We start from the raw sequence: 17,902 nt of genomic DNA on the forward strand, positions 1-17,902 counted from the left end.
ATGCCTAGTGACTGAAGTGGAGGCCAGTCCAGCAGAGGGACTTTGTAACACAGCACCCTAGTTACTGGCTTCATTAGAAAAGACCAAGTAAGGTGGGTAGTCCAATGTGTGGTTAAGACCATGAAGGACTGGTCGATAACATATGACCATTACATTTGTCTTTTCTTCTTTTATCAATCTTTCCTTAAAGCATAGATACTAGGAAGATTAACTATCCCAAATATTTTCCTATAAAGCAAAAGCAGTGTATCTAATCCACAGCCTCTTACACAAAACACAACTAACTACATTGAAATATGAGGCTCACAATGTATTCACATACATTGCTAAATAGTGAAAGGCCTTCTCTAAGCAGGGAAAACCTCAAGTACTTGCTGATGTGTCATGGTCTATCAATATTTACTGCATCTTGGCTAAGGCTGGAACATTCAACTCTACAGACACCAAAGGCAGACCTGTCTTGTGTCTAACATGCATGCCTAAATAAAGTTGTTTCTTTTTTCTCAATTAAATGAGATATTAGCATTGACCTTCTTAAACACTGGTAGAAGGAAAAAGCCAATGCTACTGTACAAAGACTATTCTTCATGATTGCTAAACTTGTCTGGTGCAGTATTACCTTCCTCCGTTGTCTACAGGGACCATTCTATGGGGATCGCATTATCTTCTCCTGAGTTTGCCTTCTGGGATACATTCCACATATTTCAGATATGCATCTGTATAGCTCTACATGCAGTTCCAGCAATTTCTATTTGAGCCAGTATAAGACAATATAAACTGAGAATATCTATTAGATCAAGTGCAGACATCTATATACCATAGCTGTTTCCATTTCTGGAACTCCAGTAGTGAGTTTCACGTTCCATGGATCGCATTATTCTGTCTGTGCACACCTATTGTACCACAGGATGTCACTGGGCAGAGGCCATCTTATTCAACTTTAAACGGCTAAAACATCATACTATTTGGTATATTTCTCATGAGTACTGAAATGACTAAATGAATGAATGAAGCAGGTCATTTATATTTAAATGCAGACGATGATTATTTGTGCTATAGAGTTCTCTATTGAGAACTGTCAGGAAGAGTTCTCAGAGAGCATTGGAGAAAACTTGGCTGGCTATCTTGGAGAACACATTGACTATTTGTTGGCTGAAGACAGTTCACTGAGGAAGCAGATTTTGACCCTTCAAGAACTTGAATGTGATGATGAGTTTACGACAGTTCTAAAAGCCAACATACGGTCGGTGGCCAGATTGTGGTTCTGGACTCAGAGGCTTCCATTTGGAAGGCAGACAAGCATTTGAATTATGGGTCTAATGAAAGTGTCAATAGCAATCCTGTTACTGGAGGAGCTGTAAAACCCTGCTTAATGAACTAGGCAGGGACACAGAAACACAATGGTCTAAAATGTACTGTAGGAGAAAATGATAATTAGCCCAGATTTCATGTACAAGATAAAATGCAGAGGGATGATATTAGCACTGAGCAATATTACGGCCCTTCAGGGGACGATTTTGTTAACAGGGTTTGGCTCAGACTTTCCCGTCCTCCTTGTGTGAGTTGGGATTCACTATACACTTACAGGCTGGGAGTTAGGGAAAGATGTCAGATGGTTAAATTCCTGTCATAGACGCTGACAAATGTTAGTGACAAAGGGTTCCAGTCCCCCTCTCTTTCAGAATGGTATCATAAGTCTGCTTTACCATCTCCGAGAACCCTGTGGAACACTTGCTGTTACCACACTCAACTATTCCAGCAAGAGACTGGCAGAATGAAGAGTCTTGATTTTCTTCAGATAGCAGAAGTGTGTGTGTTGTGTGTGTGTGTGTGTGTGTGTGTGTGTGTGTGTGTTTCCTCCTTAAGTTAGGGTGGATGACAGACATTTTTAAAAAGGAGAGCTGTAGTCATCATAAAACTAAAGGAAGGAACTGCGTCTAGATGGAGGTCTTGGACAGTGCTGGAAGGAAGGGTTCCTGAGCCTTTATTCACTCAACCCTTGCAGGTCCATGTGGACAGAGAGCAGACACGTGAGACGAAAGCTGAAACATGAAAGGAATGCTCTTTGTTTTGGGGAGGACAGCGCTTTAAAAGATTTTATAATGTGGACCCAGGGGAAAACATATAGAAAACGGGTTCCCATTTTTAATATGTATTGGGAACTCAGAAGCATATCTGTATACATATATACTACTGATGGTGTAAAGAAGCGAGAGCATGCTTTGCCAACATAACCCACAGGCAAATCCTGAGCATGCTAAACCTCCTGCCAGACAAAAGCCTATTTGTAAATTACTCCACTTAATTTCCCAGGTCATGATTGCCTCTCTCTGCAAAGTGGTTTATGACATCCTCAATTAGGAGTTTGCTATGAAAATGAATGAATGAAATATTTCAAAACTGCTATGATATTTTAAAGATGAGTCACTTTTGAAAACTGGTTTTGTTTTCCCTGTTCTGGATAATGTGTTTCAGGATGTAGCTTCCAGTCTCACCCATCACCCCATTGTGAAGTCAAATTGAATGACTCTCTGTTCTTAGAATGATTACTCATTCAAATGCATTCAATAAATAAAGCCCAGGCACAATGAAGCACTGCTCCTGGAGCGTCCCGGAGAGCTAGACCCTGGTCTCTTCCTGGATGAAGCTGACTGAAACTCAAGTGAGCATCCACCCACCCGGACTGCGTGACCAAAAAGACTTCTGTTTGCTAAGAGCTTCCATGTACATCAGCTCATCGACTCTCAAAAGGAACCCACATTGATTTGTTACCCCGTTTAAAATAGAATCCAGAACTCATGGTGGCCACGATTAGCCCCAACTCACATAGTAATACAGAATCCATTTTCTCTAAAACCCCTAACTCTTATCCCTCCAGAGCAGAAAAACAACCTTTAAATAAATACACAATAACATAATTAACAGACCCATGACCTCGACTTTGCAGGAATTGTGAATTCATTCAGATGTGTCACTGGTGATACTGGAAATAATGATGAATTCCTTCCTTTTCAATTTCTGCAATTTTATGAATTCTACCCTGGCCAAAAAAAAAAAATCATTCTGGTATGATCTCGTTCAGAGTTATGGAAATGTGTGCAGCCTAAAAGAATATGTGCCAAATTCATAGTAAAAATGCCCGTGTAAATCCCTCTACCATTTATTCATCTGGCCTCAAATATTTTTTTTCTGAAAATAGTCAGGTTATACATAATTAAAAAATTAAAGTATAAACTCTTGGCCTTGATTCAGTTATGCATCAGAGAGGGTTATGTATGTAGTAAGAGAGAAAGCTGGTAAAGTAAGACTGAAGTGAGTGGCATGGGCTGGGGGGGAGGCTGCGTGCAGAAAGGAGACAGGGAGAACAAGGGACACAGAAGAAGATTGTTTTGTGAATTGTTACACTCATATGTATAGATATAAAGTTTGAAAACAACACAAAATGTTCCCCAAGTCCTAAGTTTCTGATTTAACAAAAACTGTGAGACAAGAGATGAGTTTATCTGATGTGAGGACTGGGCAGTTTAGCATCTAAGAATGGGGCGGAGGGAATAAACCAAAGAACAGGATAGCATATGCCTGGGCAGGTCACGGGAAGGAGGGACAGCTTTGCTTTCAACGTGGTCTGCAAATATTCTTCTAAACCAACAAGGACCAATGCTCTCTGGTCTTCACTCCCACTCCCTTCTTTTGTAGGCGAATGTTTGGTATTGGGCTTCTCCGACTCTATTTTCCTATTGGTTCTGGGACATTCTGTGCAAAGCAAAGAATACAGAAGACAGAGCTCTACAACACAGACTCATGCCATAAGTAGTTCCTAAGAAGGTTAGTGGCCTTTTCTGGTAAAATGTCTAATCATCCTCTCTGTTGCACTAAGGTGTATCTTTTCCCTGTGTATTTTTGAGTGGCTTCCAGGTTTGAGGAACTGGTTTTCTTCGTTGTAGTCTGCTTTGTGAGTTGTGAGATTGAGGAAGCTGTGATTATAAAGGTTGATATTTGAGACACTGCTTCTCCCACAAGCACCTAAAAAGGAATCCAATGAAGTCATTTGAAGGACCAGTGTCTTCATGCTTCTCTATTATGAAGAGAGGCAGAAATCCCAGTTCCTGGATTTAGTTTCCAGAAAAGAAGGTGACTGAACTGAAGTTAATTATATGGTGTTTCTAGGTCTCCTAAAATATATTTCCAGCAATATTTCCCTACACTTTGAAACTTGCTTTAAAAAGGCAAAGCTTTACAACAACTTTGCATTAAAAGTCGAGTTAAGGTCTTTAAGCCACCGTTCTAACCGTTTGAATCAGTAGCTTTCAAAAGAGGTTTTGTTTATGTAGCTCAAGACCTTTGTTGATTATTGAAACCTGGCTTGATGCCTCTATACATCTTAATAATTAGAAAAATACATTTAAATGAGAAGCAGATGCTGTTTCCAGATTTCTATTTTCACTTTACAGAATAAATAGAAGCGCTTATCTCTGTGTTTACGGTGAATATGGTGCACGCTACATTAATCATTATTTAAAGCATAGGGTGTTTCTTTCACAGAGGTAAAGGGAATCAGGGACTTCTCTGGTACCCACTCTTCCAAAACACTTGCTGCTTCAAGAAAATGAAGCAAGTTATTCATTCTCCTTTACTCTTCTGTATGCTCCCATGGCTGGTACAAAGACAGTAGATCCAAACACACCCAGAATACATGCTGCCGAGTGAGAAGACGGCATACCCGGCTGCTGATGGCAAGCTTCTATTTGGCAACAGACATCAAGCATAGTGCAAATGCCCAGTGTTCCTCCTCTTAGGCGCAAAACCAATTAATACAGCTCTATACCCAGGCAGGGGAAGTAGACATCAAGCCATTGTAGGGTGCCTTTGTGAACCGAGAGCTGTTTTCTGGAGCTTCTTTTCCGGTCTCCATGTCAACCCTCAAGCAGGTGGAGGTTTACAGGTTTCTTTCTTAGCCGGGAAGCTACACAGTAGGATCTTCAGGCCACCCAAGGTGGTTGAAGTGGATAAATGGACCAATTACGTAACCGACAACAAAGGTGTCATCAACTTCAAAACAGCTCGTACCTATGTGGAATCATCTTGTTGCTACAATGACAGTAGCCAAAGCTACCAAGCCCAAGAGGAATCAATAAATCATGAGTCTGCCACAGAATTTAATGGAGTTTAACTCTTTTCTCCTACGTAGTAACTGCCCTCTCCAGTGCTAGACCAATCATTCTTTAAAGATGCCTCTCTGCTCAAAAAGGCATACTCATGTAGCATAGTTTTGGGCACATTAAGTCATCAATCAATCAATACTTTTGGACTGACAACATGAATATAATTTACATACTTATTAAATGCCCTGAAATAAATGTCATAATTTATTAATATGAATAAAATGAAACTAATAGGTGCATCTTAAGAAGCACCTACATGAGTATGCATAGCAATAAACTTTACTTGTACCAGGTTAATTTAAAACCCCAAATAATAGTGAAAGGATGTATTAGTCTCTATCTCATAGATAATGAATCAGAGGTTCTGTTAAAAGTGATTTGCCTAAAGTTAGATGAGAAAGTGGCAAAAGTCAGTCTACCTCCTTCTACACTGACAGTTGTTTTAGCCACAGCATGATGTTGCTTTTGAAAATCAAAGGTCCTTGAACGCTTATTATCATATAACTTTCAACAGAAAAATTAAATATAGAAAGAAAGAGTAATAATTCTAATCAACGATCTCTTGGAATATTTGAGTTAGGTCTTCCTCAAACATGCAGTGAATAACTTTTAGCTGAACCAGGGAGCTACCTAAATAATGTGGTCTTTCAACATAAAAAGGTCCAAAGTGCTCAGTCATCCCCACTGTGTGCCTGGGAAATAAACCAGTGAGGAATTCATCTGAAACTTTTGACCTGAACAACATTTAAATGTGAATCGATTTTTATCCCGAATGTGTGAAGATAGGACCTTAACAAATTTATGTACTCTTAGAAACTGGAAGACACATGATACCCCCATGGTTACTGCTATTCTTATTGTAACTGTGACTGTCATCACTATGACAAGCAGAATAAATTGAGAGCTTGCCATACACCAAGATCGTGGGAAGAATTTTAAAGGCATCTTCTCATTTAAAGTACTCCAAGAATAAGCATTAAGGCTACTGTTTCAGGAAACATGAGAAGGTAAGTAAAATATTCATGGCCAAGAAGAAACAAAGCCAGGCCTGCCTAGGTTAAACCTGAGTTTATATTGTGTTGATTTGTATATTGTATGTAATCACTTTATCTGTAACGTTGTGTGATTTCACTTTATAAAGTTCTTGACATACCCCACACCTGAGTTTTATAGTCAACAGGAGCTGGCAAGCAGTAAATAGTCGGTGTGAAGGGATTTCATTTTGTTGATGAGAGATGAGCATGTTCTGCAATTCAAAAGCATGACCCACAGGATGAATGCATCCCCTTTCCTTTTGACAAATGACTTTCTTTCTCGGGACATTATAAGGAGAGTACAAACATGGATTAGATTGTTTGTTAGCACTGGCTTTTTCTTAGGCAGTAGGTAGTACACACTCCACCATTGGACGTGTCCATGGAGAAATTCCAGTTAAATTTGCTAGAGTCCTCTTCTCCACAGACAAAGAGCAAGACAGGATATTTTCTTGGCAATGTTATGAACTTGCACATATTGTATCTTGAGGAAACCTGAAAACCTTAGACATTTTCATTCGTGGAATCGAGGTGATGAATAAAGCTGATCGACCTTCTGGGGACATTCTGTAATTATATTCTCTTTACCGAATGCATAGTGTGGTCCAAGGTTCGGACTGACACTCACTTTGGCTGAGTAGGTTTTCTTCTCAGAGTATTATGAATGAGAAAGTTGTACACAAGACAAAAATTCACTCGGCTATAGAGAGGCCATGTGGTTTTAAGGAAGTAGCTGGCCCAATTCTCCCTGTGGATGGGCAAGAATTTGGAAAAGTCATTCAAATTCTTCAGGTCTCTGTTTCGTATCATAAGATGGAGGGCTGGATCTAGCTTGTCCCAAAATCACTGTGGAATTCATACTCAGTGACTCTTTCAGCTGACAAGACTCAGAGCGGTCACATATGCACCTGCACACTGTGAGCGAGTGCATGAGAAACACAGAATGCATTGCAACAAATTCCAGAGAAATAATTTGACAATGTGACTAAATTATAAATAGCTCTAGTCTTCTAACACATACGAGAAGGGAACAAGATTTTTCAGCTCAGTGCAGCGGTGATGGTTATCTTAGCTTTCGGGAGGATTTTTTTTCCCATTGTCCTGACACCAAAGCATCAAGAAAATAAGAGGGAGAAATTCTATGTATTTACTTCTGAAGCTTGATAACATCTATATTTGGCATTCCAGAAAAAAAAAAACAACATATCCAGCAGCAACTAAGATATGCATGTCTCAGAACTGGAAAACTTTTAAAATCCCCTTTTAAGCAGTGTGGCCACTGAAGACTCTTAATAATTGATTATAATTGATTTTAACCTTGTCCTAACCTGGGCAAGATAGCAAAGCCAATCATCTTTGTCCAGATGGGGTATGAGAAAGAGCCCCCAGCCCACATCCTTAAAAGCTTCAGACATGAGCAGAAGATAAAATATTTAGTCTGGCGAAGCCTTGACCTCCCAATTCCAGCCAGTTTTGAACTTGAATTGATTTCCGACGAGGCATCTGGGAGATGATTACAACAAAACGCACTAAAGCTGGGCAGCCTTTATTTTAACATCCCAGCAGCTTAACCTGTTAATAACAGCAATTGTTTTAAATACAATACCAATTCCTGTAACCAACACAGGGAGCAGATAGCAGCATAGTATCCAGGGCAATGCAGCAAGGAGAAACAACATGGCTGGCCAGAAAAGGAACTGGCAAAGCTTTCAGACGAAGCCCATTTCCAGGGGATCCAATTCCTACTCTATAGTCAAAAGCCACAAACAAAAGAATGATAGTATTGGGGAGGTTGCAGGATAAAAGATCAGGCCAGGGGTCCTGGGATCATGTCTGCATTTTGATAGAGCTACATTGAGCAATGAACTTTATATCCCTATGCTTAATATGCATTGTTTGCAACAATGGCATTCATTAGAAGCATAATTTGAGCCATATATGTGGACACATAGATAAATTACAATTTTCTTTTGACAATAGTGAAAAAAAACCCTTAAGGGTAAAATGACTTTTAATTTCTCATTTCACTCAATAAATCCCAAATGGTATCGTTTTTACAGACAATCAATATAAAAAATAATAATATATCATTTTATACTTATTTTTCATTCTAAGACTTCCTAAACAGGTGTCTATGTTATACTTCTGGCATGATTCAGTTCACATTAATTACACTGAGAGCACAGAAGGAGTTACATGTTGCAGGTGGTTACCATGCTGGACTGCACACGTTTGAAAAGAGATGAGACTGGTAGAGTCATTGCTTCTGTCTTCCCTAACCATAGCATGTCACAATGGATCCAAATAGTCCTGAACTTTTCACTTTCAACCAGCTACAAACTGAAAGTATCAGTGCAGCTTGTTGCTTGGTGAGATCATGGTGGTACCCGCATTGTATCTGTGCTCACATGTTTGATCTTAGCATCTAGTAAGACCCGTGTTGATGTATAGTATTGCCTGTAAATCTTGTCTTGATCAGTTGTTCTGTGCCAGTTGCCCATTAGTTGGAAAGGTGCATTGCTGCATACAATTTCATGAGATCGCCCAGCATTCTATGGTAAATAAAATGATTATGTCATGGTTTTTCAGCACTGTTTATGTTCATGAAGCACATAAAATAATTTAATAATCTAAACCTCCCTTTGATGTGGGTATTATTAACTGCATTTAACATATGTGAGTCTGAATCTTAAAGAAACTAATTCACACAATGTCAAACTTTTAGAAAATACTTTGTGAACAGGAACCAAGTCTTTACAGAACCCAAGGCCAGACTTTCAACCAACAGGAAGTGCTGCGTTTACAAACAAGTGAAAGCGTTTGACTTTCCATCTTCCGACCAAAAGGGTTTCCCAAATTGAGGATGAGACAAGGACTAATGACTTCTCCTGGTAAAATTGGTAGTTCTGTACCGAAGGATAAAACCCTAGGACACAAATCTCTTCCAGCTGTGGCTGTCTCCCACTCGCACAGAAGAGGGAAGAAAGGACGACAGAGGGTGGGGATAATGGAGGATGTGTCTCTAAGCACCGTTGTTGCCTTTCAGTCAAGCTCAATGATCAACGAAAATTTTCCTCTGGTAAACATGAGTTGTGTAGTCATGATTCCAATTCATGGTGGAATATTCAATTTACACTTTTGGATGACTAAAGGCATTATTTCTAGTTACACGTAGAGGACACCACCATTTCACCTTGCTTCTGCTTCTGCTTCGAGAATATTTCAGTTATAGACTTTCACCATCACCAGATTGTCAACAGAAGGAAAAGAGATTTTTCATATTTTTGCTTTTGTTTTTGCTTTTATTTATTTTCAAGGAATTGACAAAACACATTCAGTTCTTGAAGTTCTTATTTTATTGGAAAGATAGCTAGGCATGGAGGAATAGCACTAGATACATGTACTGTTTATAATAATAAATGCTTTCTTTTCTCATGTCTGGCACTAGGCAATTTATGTCAAAACCAATAATCTAATGGAATTGTTAGCCAGACTCAAAATTAACCTTCCTGTATGGAGTATGAAAAGGGCCAGCTACTGATCTGTAGTGAGCTCACTGCAGCTGCATGACATGTTCCTGCCTAGTGAACCAATCTAGAGACTGTCTACTCATTTGATCATCATGTGTCTTAACTTTAGGGGTAACTAACATGGCTGTCAACACTCTTCTTGAACTTGGATAATCATAGGCTGATACTCAACGAGCACAAGATGACAACAGTTTAGATGAACCACACCCTTTACTCTTTCTGTGGGCCAATCCCTGTCTTGAGTGCTTTACATGGATTATTTAGTTCTTGTGAACTTGGCTTACTCATATCAATTTTAAGGTTAAGAAATCTGCGGAATACAACACTGTGAATATTACCAGTGTGTTTGATTGCCATGTTTTCCTTTGTTATTTCTTCTATTGCACATCCCAACATCCATGTGCACACACTTCTGATCTTCTCTTTTCATCTAAACCATACAGTTCTGTGTCTGTTGACTGTAGAGAAGCTTTTGTGAATCTTTATCAGTTGTATGAGAAACTAAGTAAAAATTTACAACAATTTTTTTGCATATTTTAACTTTTATGTTTTAATTTCTAAGGTCACAGTGCCTAGTTTTACTTATGAATGTGTCACAGGTAAACAATTGCAATGGAACTTAACTAGAAAATTCAACCAGGGTCACCATGGATTTTCAGTCAGGTGGAGTCACTTAGTTCAAACAGTGTTTTCTGATCAAAGACAACCCCCCTTTTACCTGTCAAGCAGTTGGTATCAACTCAGCCACTTGTCACCAGCAGGCAAGCTCATGCTCCACATCTTTAATTGTATTTTAATTACAATATTTCCATCTCTTCCCTCCTTTAAATCCTCTCATGCAAATCTCCTTCAAATGCACAACTACTTTCCCATCAGTTGTTACTGCATTCCTTGTTATATGCATATATTTGTACATACAAAATGTGTTTATATTTACACACACACACACACTATATATATATATATATATATATATATATATATATATATATTCCTGAATATAACCTCATTGAGTACATACAATGTTATTTGTATGTATGCTTTTTGGGCTGACTTTTGGTACTGAATATGCTTTTCCCTGGGAAGGCTCGCCCTCCTGCTCCCAGCTATGCTTAATTGCCTGTAGTTCTTTGTATAGACGTGAGGTGTGGTAGGATTTTCTCTGTCTGGTTTGGCATCTTCATTAGTGTCTTCCTGATTCAGTACATGGTTGAAGCCCACGCTTCTTAGCACAAGATCTTGGCTTTGTGCCAACTCCTGATTTGCAGAGACTTCAAACACCCTTGTTTGTGTCATACTTAGTGTTGACACTCAGCCAAAACAGGTCCCATGGCCAAGTCCAGGATCAAAGATGGAGGAAGCTATGCATGGATGACCTTCAACCATCTAACACATCATAGATTTCTTTAAAGACAATGAAGCAAAAGAAGTTACTTAAATCAGGCAGAAGACTAAAGAAAAGGTGAAAATTAAACTTTTACAGAATAGCAAAAATGTAGCAAAATCTAAACTTGGCATTAGGTTTCAGATGTAAATAAATATTAAATGCTATATTATCACACCACAATATTTCTTTCCATGGCATCTATTGGAAGAACAGTCACCAGCTTTGCATTTTAATGGAAAGCAGTATTTTATTTGAGGTCACAGCACTGTTAAATATTTTCTACAAAAGGCTGTTGGGTGGTGACACAGCTAATGCTGAATTTTTGCCTTGGGAACTTTTATTTTACTGAAACACTAAGATTGCAGTCAGATGTGTTCATCCTCTGTTGAAGTAGTGAACAATGGTACATCTGAGGGGAAATTCAAAGTGCGTCATTTATCTTATCTTCTTTTCAATTAGGCTGAATAAAGCATAAAGTTGGTTCCAAACTACATCAAAGAAACAGGGTGAGTAAATTTATTACACCACTAGAGTGCTAATCTTGGCAGATGGTAGAAAAAATATTTTTAGCATGAAATATGCTAAAGCAATAAATCTGAACAAGGTAGATCTTATCAACTAATTTTTCCCTTGTGTGAGGTAAAACTCTCACAAGACAAGTCAGCATTCCTCAGAAGCCTCAGTGGATATGGTTAGCTCTGACCCTTGATGGAAAACAGCAACAATGATTAAACAAACAAACAAACAAACAAATCATAACAACAACAAAGCCGAGCTAGATCAGTGGCTCAGTGGTTAAACATACTTGCTGCTCTTGCAGAAGATTTGAGTTTGGTCCCCAGCATTCATGTTGGGGAGGCCACAAATGCATGCAACTTCAACTCCAGGGAAATCCCATTCTTGTGGCTTCTGGGTGCACCTGAATTCATGGGGACACTTCACACACACACACACACACACACACACTAAAAATAAATAATAAATGTTTTAGGAAATGGGCAAGCAAACCATGAGCCCAGGCTACTGCAGTAAATAAGAAAAGAAGAGAGAAAAGAGCAGGGAGGGAGGGAGGAATACAGCTGTGCTGTTTTGATGCTTTTAAATTTTATGTTTGAAATGATACCTACCCTAGAATCATGTCAGTCTTTCATTTGAGAATTCTCCAATGTAGAAGAAAACGTACATATCTCTTTTAGACCAGAGCAGTGTAGAGCAGAGGCAAGCATGCACAGTCAAATGTCAGAGATCTCTATTAGCCAAGTCAAGCACATAAGGAGAGTACAGGGGAAAAAAATCTCTTAAAAACTGGGTTATTAGGGTAGATGAGATGGCTCATTCAAAAAGTGTTTGCCATGCAAAGATCTTATTGTCTGCTTTTGTTGTTGCTTTTTGAGACATGATCTCATTATATAGCCTTGGCACAGCTGAAACTTACTAGGTAGACCAGGCTGGCCTAGTATTCACAGATATCTACCTGATTTATTTTCCTACCTCATCTGTGATTAAAGACATGAGACGCATCATACACCACTTGGCTCAAATATAAGGAAGCCTCCAGCACCTACGTAAAAATCTGTGTGCCGGTGCAGCTCCACTTCTGGGGAAGTTGGGATAGGCAGACCCTGTGATTTTATTGACCAATCCATCGAGGCAAACAGTGAGGTTCAGGTTTATTAAGAGACTCTGTTTCAAAAAAACCAGGTGGGGAACAATTGAGGAAGACATTGGGCACCAATCTGTGGCCATATGCCACAAACATGCTCAGGTATCCTTGCATATAAATGTATATATGCACAAACACACACAAACACACACATGCACATACACATACCCTTTGTCTACATGCCCCAAACATGTCCAGGTATATATGCACATATATATACACATACATGTACACACACACACACATACACATCCTATAGCCATATGCCACAAACATGTCCAGGTATATATGCATATACCTCAGGAATACATGCACCATAAACTATGACTCAGGACACTCGAATAAGAGCTCTTGGTTTCACGAGTGCACCTACTTTTTATTTAAAGGTGCTAAGTCCAAGCAGAGAGATCCAGTTGGTTATTCAGAATAGATAGTACATGATGCTCAGAAATTCTGACTTCAAAGAAAGATGGGTCAAGAGTTAAGATTGAGAGATAACAGTGTGAAAAAAACACTGCTATGTTTCAGAAATTTCTCTGAGAAGTAGTTGGATTGGATAATTTTTAGTCTGCCCACAAACTATATACTTTTTGTGCCATTCTGAATTTTTACTAATGTTTGGATCTCAGAGATGTGACATTAGAATAGATCAGAATGGGGGTGAACCTGTGGTCAAGAAAGAAGAAATTCATGCCCAAGTCTGCCACCTTCCACATGTCCAACCTTCCACATGACTGAGCTCATTACACAATTTTTCTTGGATTTCAATTAATTATCTACAAAATAAAGACTTGGACTCCAGTGTCACTGCAGAAAAAAATAAGTGTGAAGAAGGAGTGAATCAGAACCATTAGAACAAGTTGCATTTGAGTTGGGCAACAACAAACAGGACCCAGTGACTCAGGAGTCTAGGCATTCCTCTTAATTAATCCTGGCACTATATCAAATCATTTGAATTATGCCTTGTTCATTGACTTGAATTAAAAAAAAAAAAACAAAGATCCCAAATGTTGAAGAAATTTAGTCTGAACAAATTAGAAGAAATTATTTTGAGTAGATCATACTTCCTGTGGTCTGATAGTAGAGGTAGAAGTTGGAAATTAATTAAAAGTTGTAAAATTGTTGAGGAGTGAAATTTCTGCATTTGACTGAGTGCAGATATGCATAGGTTAAGGTGGAAGTGAAGGATGAGAAGAGTCAGTGGGGTGCCATAGAGGCCTCTCTTGTAATTCTTCTCTATCGTTATCTCTTCCAAATGTTGTCACTCAAGCACAAGGGCTGGTTAAGCAGAGACAGACACAAGGCTTCCAAGTGACTTTGGGAGACGAGCGCCGCTGTCCATGGTGCTGCCCCTGACAGTTGTAGTCAGGCAGATTATAATGAGCAAGAGTTGCTATAGAAGAGAGACTATTGGGGTTGGGGATTTGGCTCAGTGGTAGAGTGCTCGCCTAGGAAGCACAAGGTCCTGGGTTCGGCCCCCAGCCCCGGGGGGAAATAAAAAAAAAAAGAAGAAGAGAGACTATTCTTCAGTTCACCCAAAACAGAATACGAATGTGTGACTTACTTATGGAGATCCTTTGATCATAAAGGATTCTTAAAGAAGTGGGGGAAGGAGCCACCACAGGGAAGAAAAATAAGGTTGATAGATTGTTTTGAATAATCACAGATATGATGTTAAAATGTGGATCTTCTTAAGGAGAATATAATGATTTCTATTCAAAGCTTCAAAAGTATAGAAACACCTTAATAAAATAAGCAAATACTCCGAGGTTGAGCTAGGGAACAGCGATCTGGTAAAACCTCCTATTGACTGTGTCTTTACCAAGAAATTTCCATGCTCTTTTACTGTTGGTGACTTTTTAAGAATCCTAGACCTCCTAAAACAGATCTAGCAGAATATTGAATACACAATCCACGACACAAATTCCATGGCTGTATAGGCCTTGTTTGCTTAGGTGTCAGGTTACAAAAGGTGCTGACCTAATCACCCACTGGTATATTTTAAAGCAAGGATATCAAGGAAAAGGGAAATTTCTATTGTGATCTCTAAGGTGCTTATTGATGAAATAAGGAATGAACCCTTAGCCCTTTAGTGGGATTATGTCTTGTTCAGGAATGGGGCTTATGAAAGAGAATGCTTAACAAGGAGGAGCCCCAATTTCTGTTCTCCCACTTTCTGATATTAAGGTAATATTTAAACAGGACATCATAGAGTTAAGAAGATATAGTAAAGAACAGACTCCTAGTGGTGTAGAAACATGCTGTGGGAGAAAGGAAGGAAAAGAGAGAGGGAGGGAAGGAAAATGAGGGGAGAAGGAGGGAGCAAGGGAAGGAGGGGGGAAGGAAGGGGAGGAGAGATGGAGAGAGGGGGGTCACGTCTTTGTATTTTTCTCTCACCCTTCAGTGTGTGAGGTTGCAGGCTGTGGTTTAGGAAGGCTAGAGTAGTCAGTTGATGAGACCTTGAGGAAATAAAACTGTCATGCCAATCCTGGACGTTGTTCTTCCAGATTTTCATGTCACAATTAAAAAAGCATGCATTTTTCACTCCAATTCATTCCCACATCTCTTTTTCTGTTATTAGCAGCTGAACATAATCCTAATTAATACACTATTCATCAACATATGTTGAATGCATAGCAAATACTGCCACATGTATATCCAATCAAGGAAACTAACTGAATAAAATTAATAAGCCAATAAGAGTTTCATGAAGTCCTGTGATTTTTACTTGAATCCTTAAATATCTCTGACCATTGCTGTCCATCCGAATAAATAAATAAATAAATAAATAAATAAATAAATAAATAAATAGACTTTCATGAGATAATTTATTTAGAACCTGCTGTTTTACAAGAAATGATTTTCTCTGAATATTCTTCTCTGTCTGATTCCTGACTCTGGAAATGTGCTATGAGCATCACAAGTAAATGTTATAAGTGGCTGACAGAGAAAGGCTCTGAGACAGCACCCTCTAAAATGAGTTAGCCATCCTTGATTTCTGGGTCCAAGGAGATTGGAGGTTCTATTTACTAGGGGAAAGAGGTATGCACTCAGAGCTGATTTTTGCACAAAACTTGGTATTTTCATGCAGCATTAGGAATGGCCAGAATCACATTAACTATGCCCCTTACAGAAATTGCTGTGACCCTTATTTCCTGCATTTGGACCAATTGTCAATTGTCTTTGAATGCAAAGAATAGAAGTGATCTCTGTATGCAGACAAGCTGTGTTTCAAAATGGACAGCTAGTTGTGAGCACATTACAGAAAGGGCCAGAGTCCCCCTCCAGAGGCCCCTCACTTCCCTTCTCTTATTGCCTAGAAAATGCCAAGAAAGTTTAAAATTAATGGCAACCAATTGAAAAAGAAAAGGAAATCAAAGAAACATTTATTCCTTGTGAAGTAGTCCCATTTTTTTTACCTTTCCATAAAAGCATGAATGGTTTCTATCAGTTTTGCTCTTTGTTGAGGGAATGGGCAAGAGAAAGGCATATGCGCATTACAAACATATTTCTAAGCCCCAGCAAAATATTTTGTTACTACTTTAAATCTCATAGAGGTAAATACAGACAGAACCATACATTTTCACAAATCCTGTTAGCATTGCTAACTTTGACATGTGCTATTTATTAACAAAATCAGATTTTTAAAATATACATACACAGCAATAGTTTACACAGCACAACAATATTTGTGAATACCCGATTCCACTGTATCCTAAAGGCTGGCCAAGGTAATTAGTAGCCTGAGGATTGTAGTAACACAGAGGAGGGACAATGGGGAGAGGGTCAATGTGCTTGGTATGGCATCTCCTGGACACCAATTGAATAAAGGAGGTATAGTTCTCACATTGCCCCCAGTTGGTCAACAGATAGTGCTCTCAAACATACAATTAATTTGGGGCAAAATTTGAGATAGAAGAATTGGGAGTGAATTTGTAGATGACTGAGGATAACGATAGTCTCATTAACTTAAATACAAAGATATGCATCTCACTAACAGGCACCAGTGTAACTATTTTTATTTATATAGGGGATAGAACCACATTTTATTAGCTTGCCAGCATCACTACCTGAGCAGTTTGATCCAAGTCAACTCAAAAAGAAGAAATGGAGAACTTTTCCTTTTGTAATATTCAGGAGAATTTTTTCTCTTTGCAAAGAGAGGTTGTGTGTATAAGAGATGGAGGGGAGAGGAGTAGGTCCATGGGGTACTGTTAAAATTCAACAGGATTGGAGCAATGTTGCTGCCTTCCATGCTCAGGGCTGACATTATATTCTATGAAAGAAAGCTGCTTCAGCATGTCTGGTTATCTCTCATCCATCCAACTTCACCTTGTTAGGTGTACAATTACCTTCACTTAGAATCTCTAAAGAACGGGGGAAAACACACTTAACAATAAACTTTGGGAATGGCTGTTATACTGCCGTTACTGCTTCCTTTTCCTGCTCCTCAAAGGGAAATGGAAAGATGGCTGGATGATGTGTGGAGATGGTAACAATTCTGCTGCCTCTGTTACCAGAGACATTGGAAACCCCTATTCTTACCAAACTTGCATGTAGGAAAATGTGAGCATCCCAAACTTCAGATTGCATCTACAATCCTAGATTGTGTAATAGTATACTATCCATTTAACTTTATTGTAATTGATCCAGGTCACCTTTAACTATACTCACAAGGAAGTCAATAAACAAAGATTAATAACTTTTTTATTTCTTCAGCTTGTTTATTAGAAACAATACATAGTTTAAATAATACGAGCAACACAAAGGACCCTGAGTACTTTTCTTGGTAAAATGCTCTATTAAGGCAAATCAGATTTAAGTTGGTGAATGAATGGACTTGCTTTGATCTGCCATTGGGCTGCGGTTGGCATTCAGAAGTGCAAACATTGAAACAAACAGGGCATCCATATGTCTGTCTTTTCTGAGATACATTTTCTGTATGACATGCTCAGTAAAGCTCTTAGTCTATACCACTGCTAGCTTTTGCAGCCTGGTGGTCCATGGACTAACCACCTAGTACGAATGAATGGAACTCTGTCGATCAAGAACATTTGCATTGTGATAGAGCAGTGAAAAATTCCTTCTTCCAAAGGGTGAGGGCAAGCCTCACCATTGTGTGGATT

At 38.9% G+C, this 17,902-nt stretch overlaps 1 long non-coding RNA gene across 1 annotated transcript in view; it reads right to left on the bottom strand.

Moving 5' to 3' along the window:
- The window catches only part of LOC116911954, a 40,150-nt gene that overhangs the window by 9,433 nt on the left and 12,815 nt on the right, over nt 1-17,902 (bottom strand). The gene's annotated exons all lie outside the window — the stretch shown is intronic.

This window comes from Rattus rattus, chromosome 11 (genome assembly GCF_011064425.1).
Source record: "Rattus rattus isolate New Zealand chromosome 11, Rrattus_CSIRO_v1, whole genome shotgun sequence".
NCBI classification, from domain to species: Eukaryota; Metazoa; Chordata; class Mammalia; order Rodentia; family Muridae; genus Rattus; species Rattus rattus.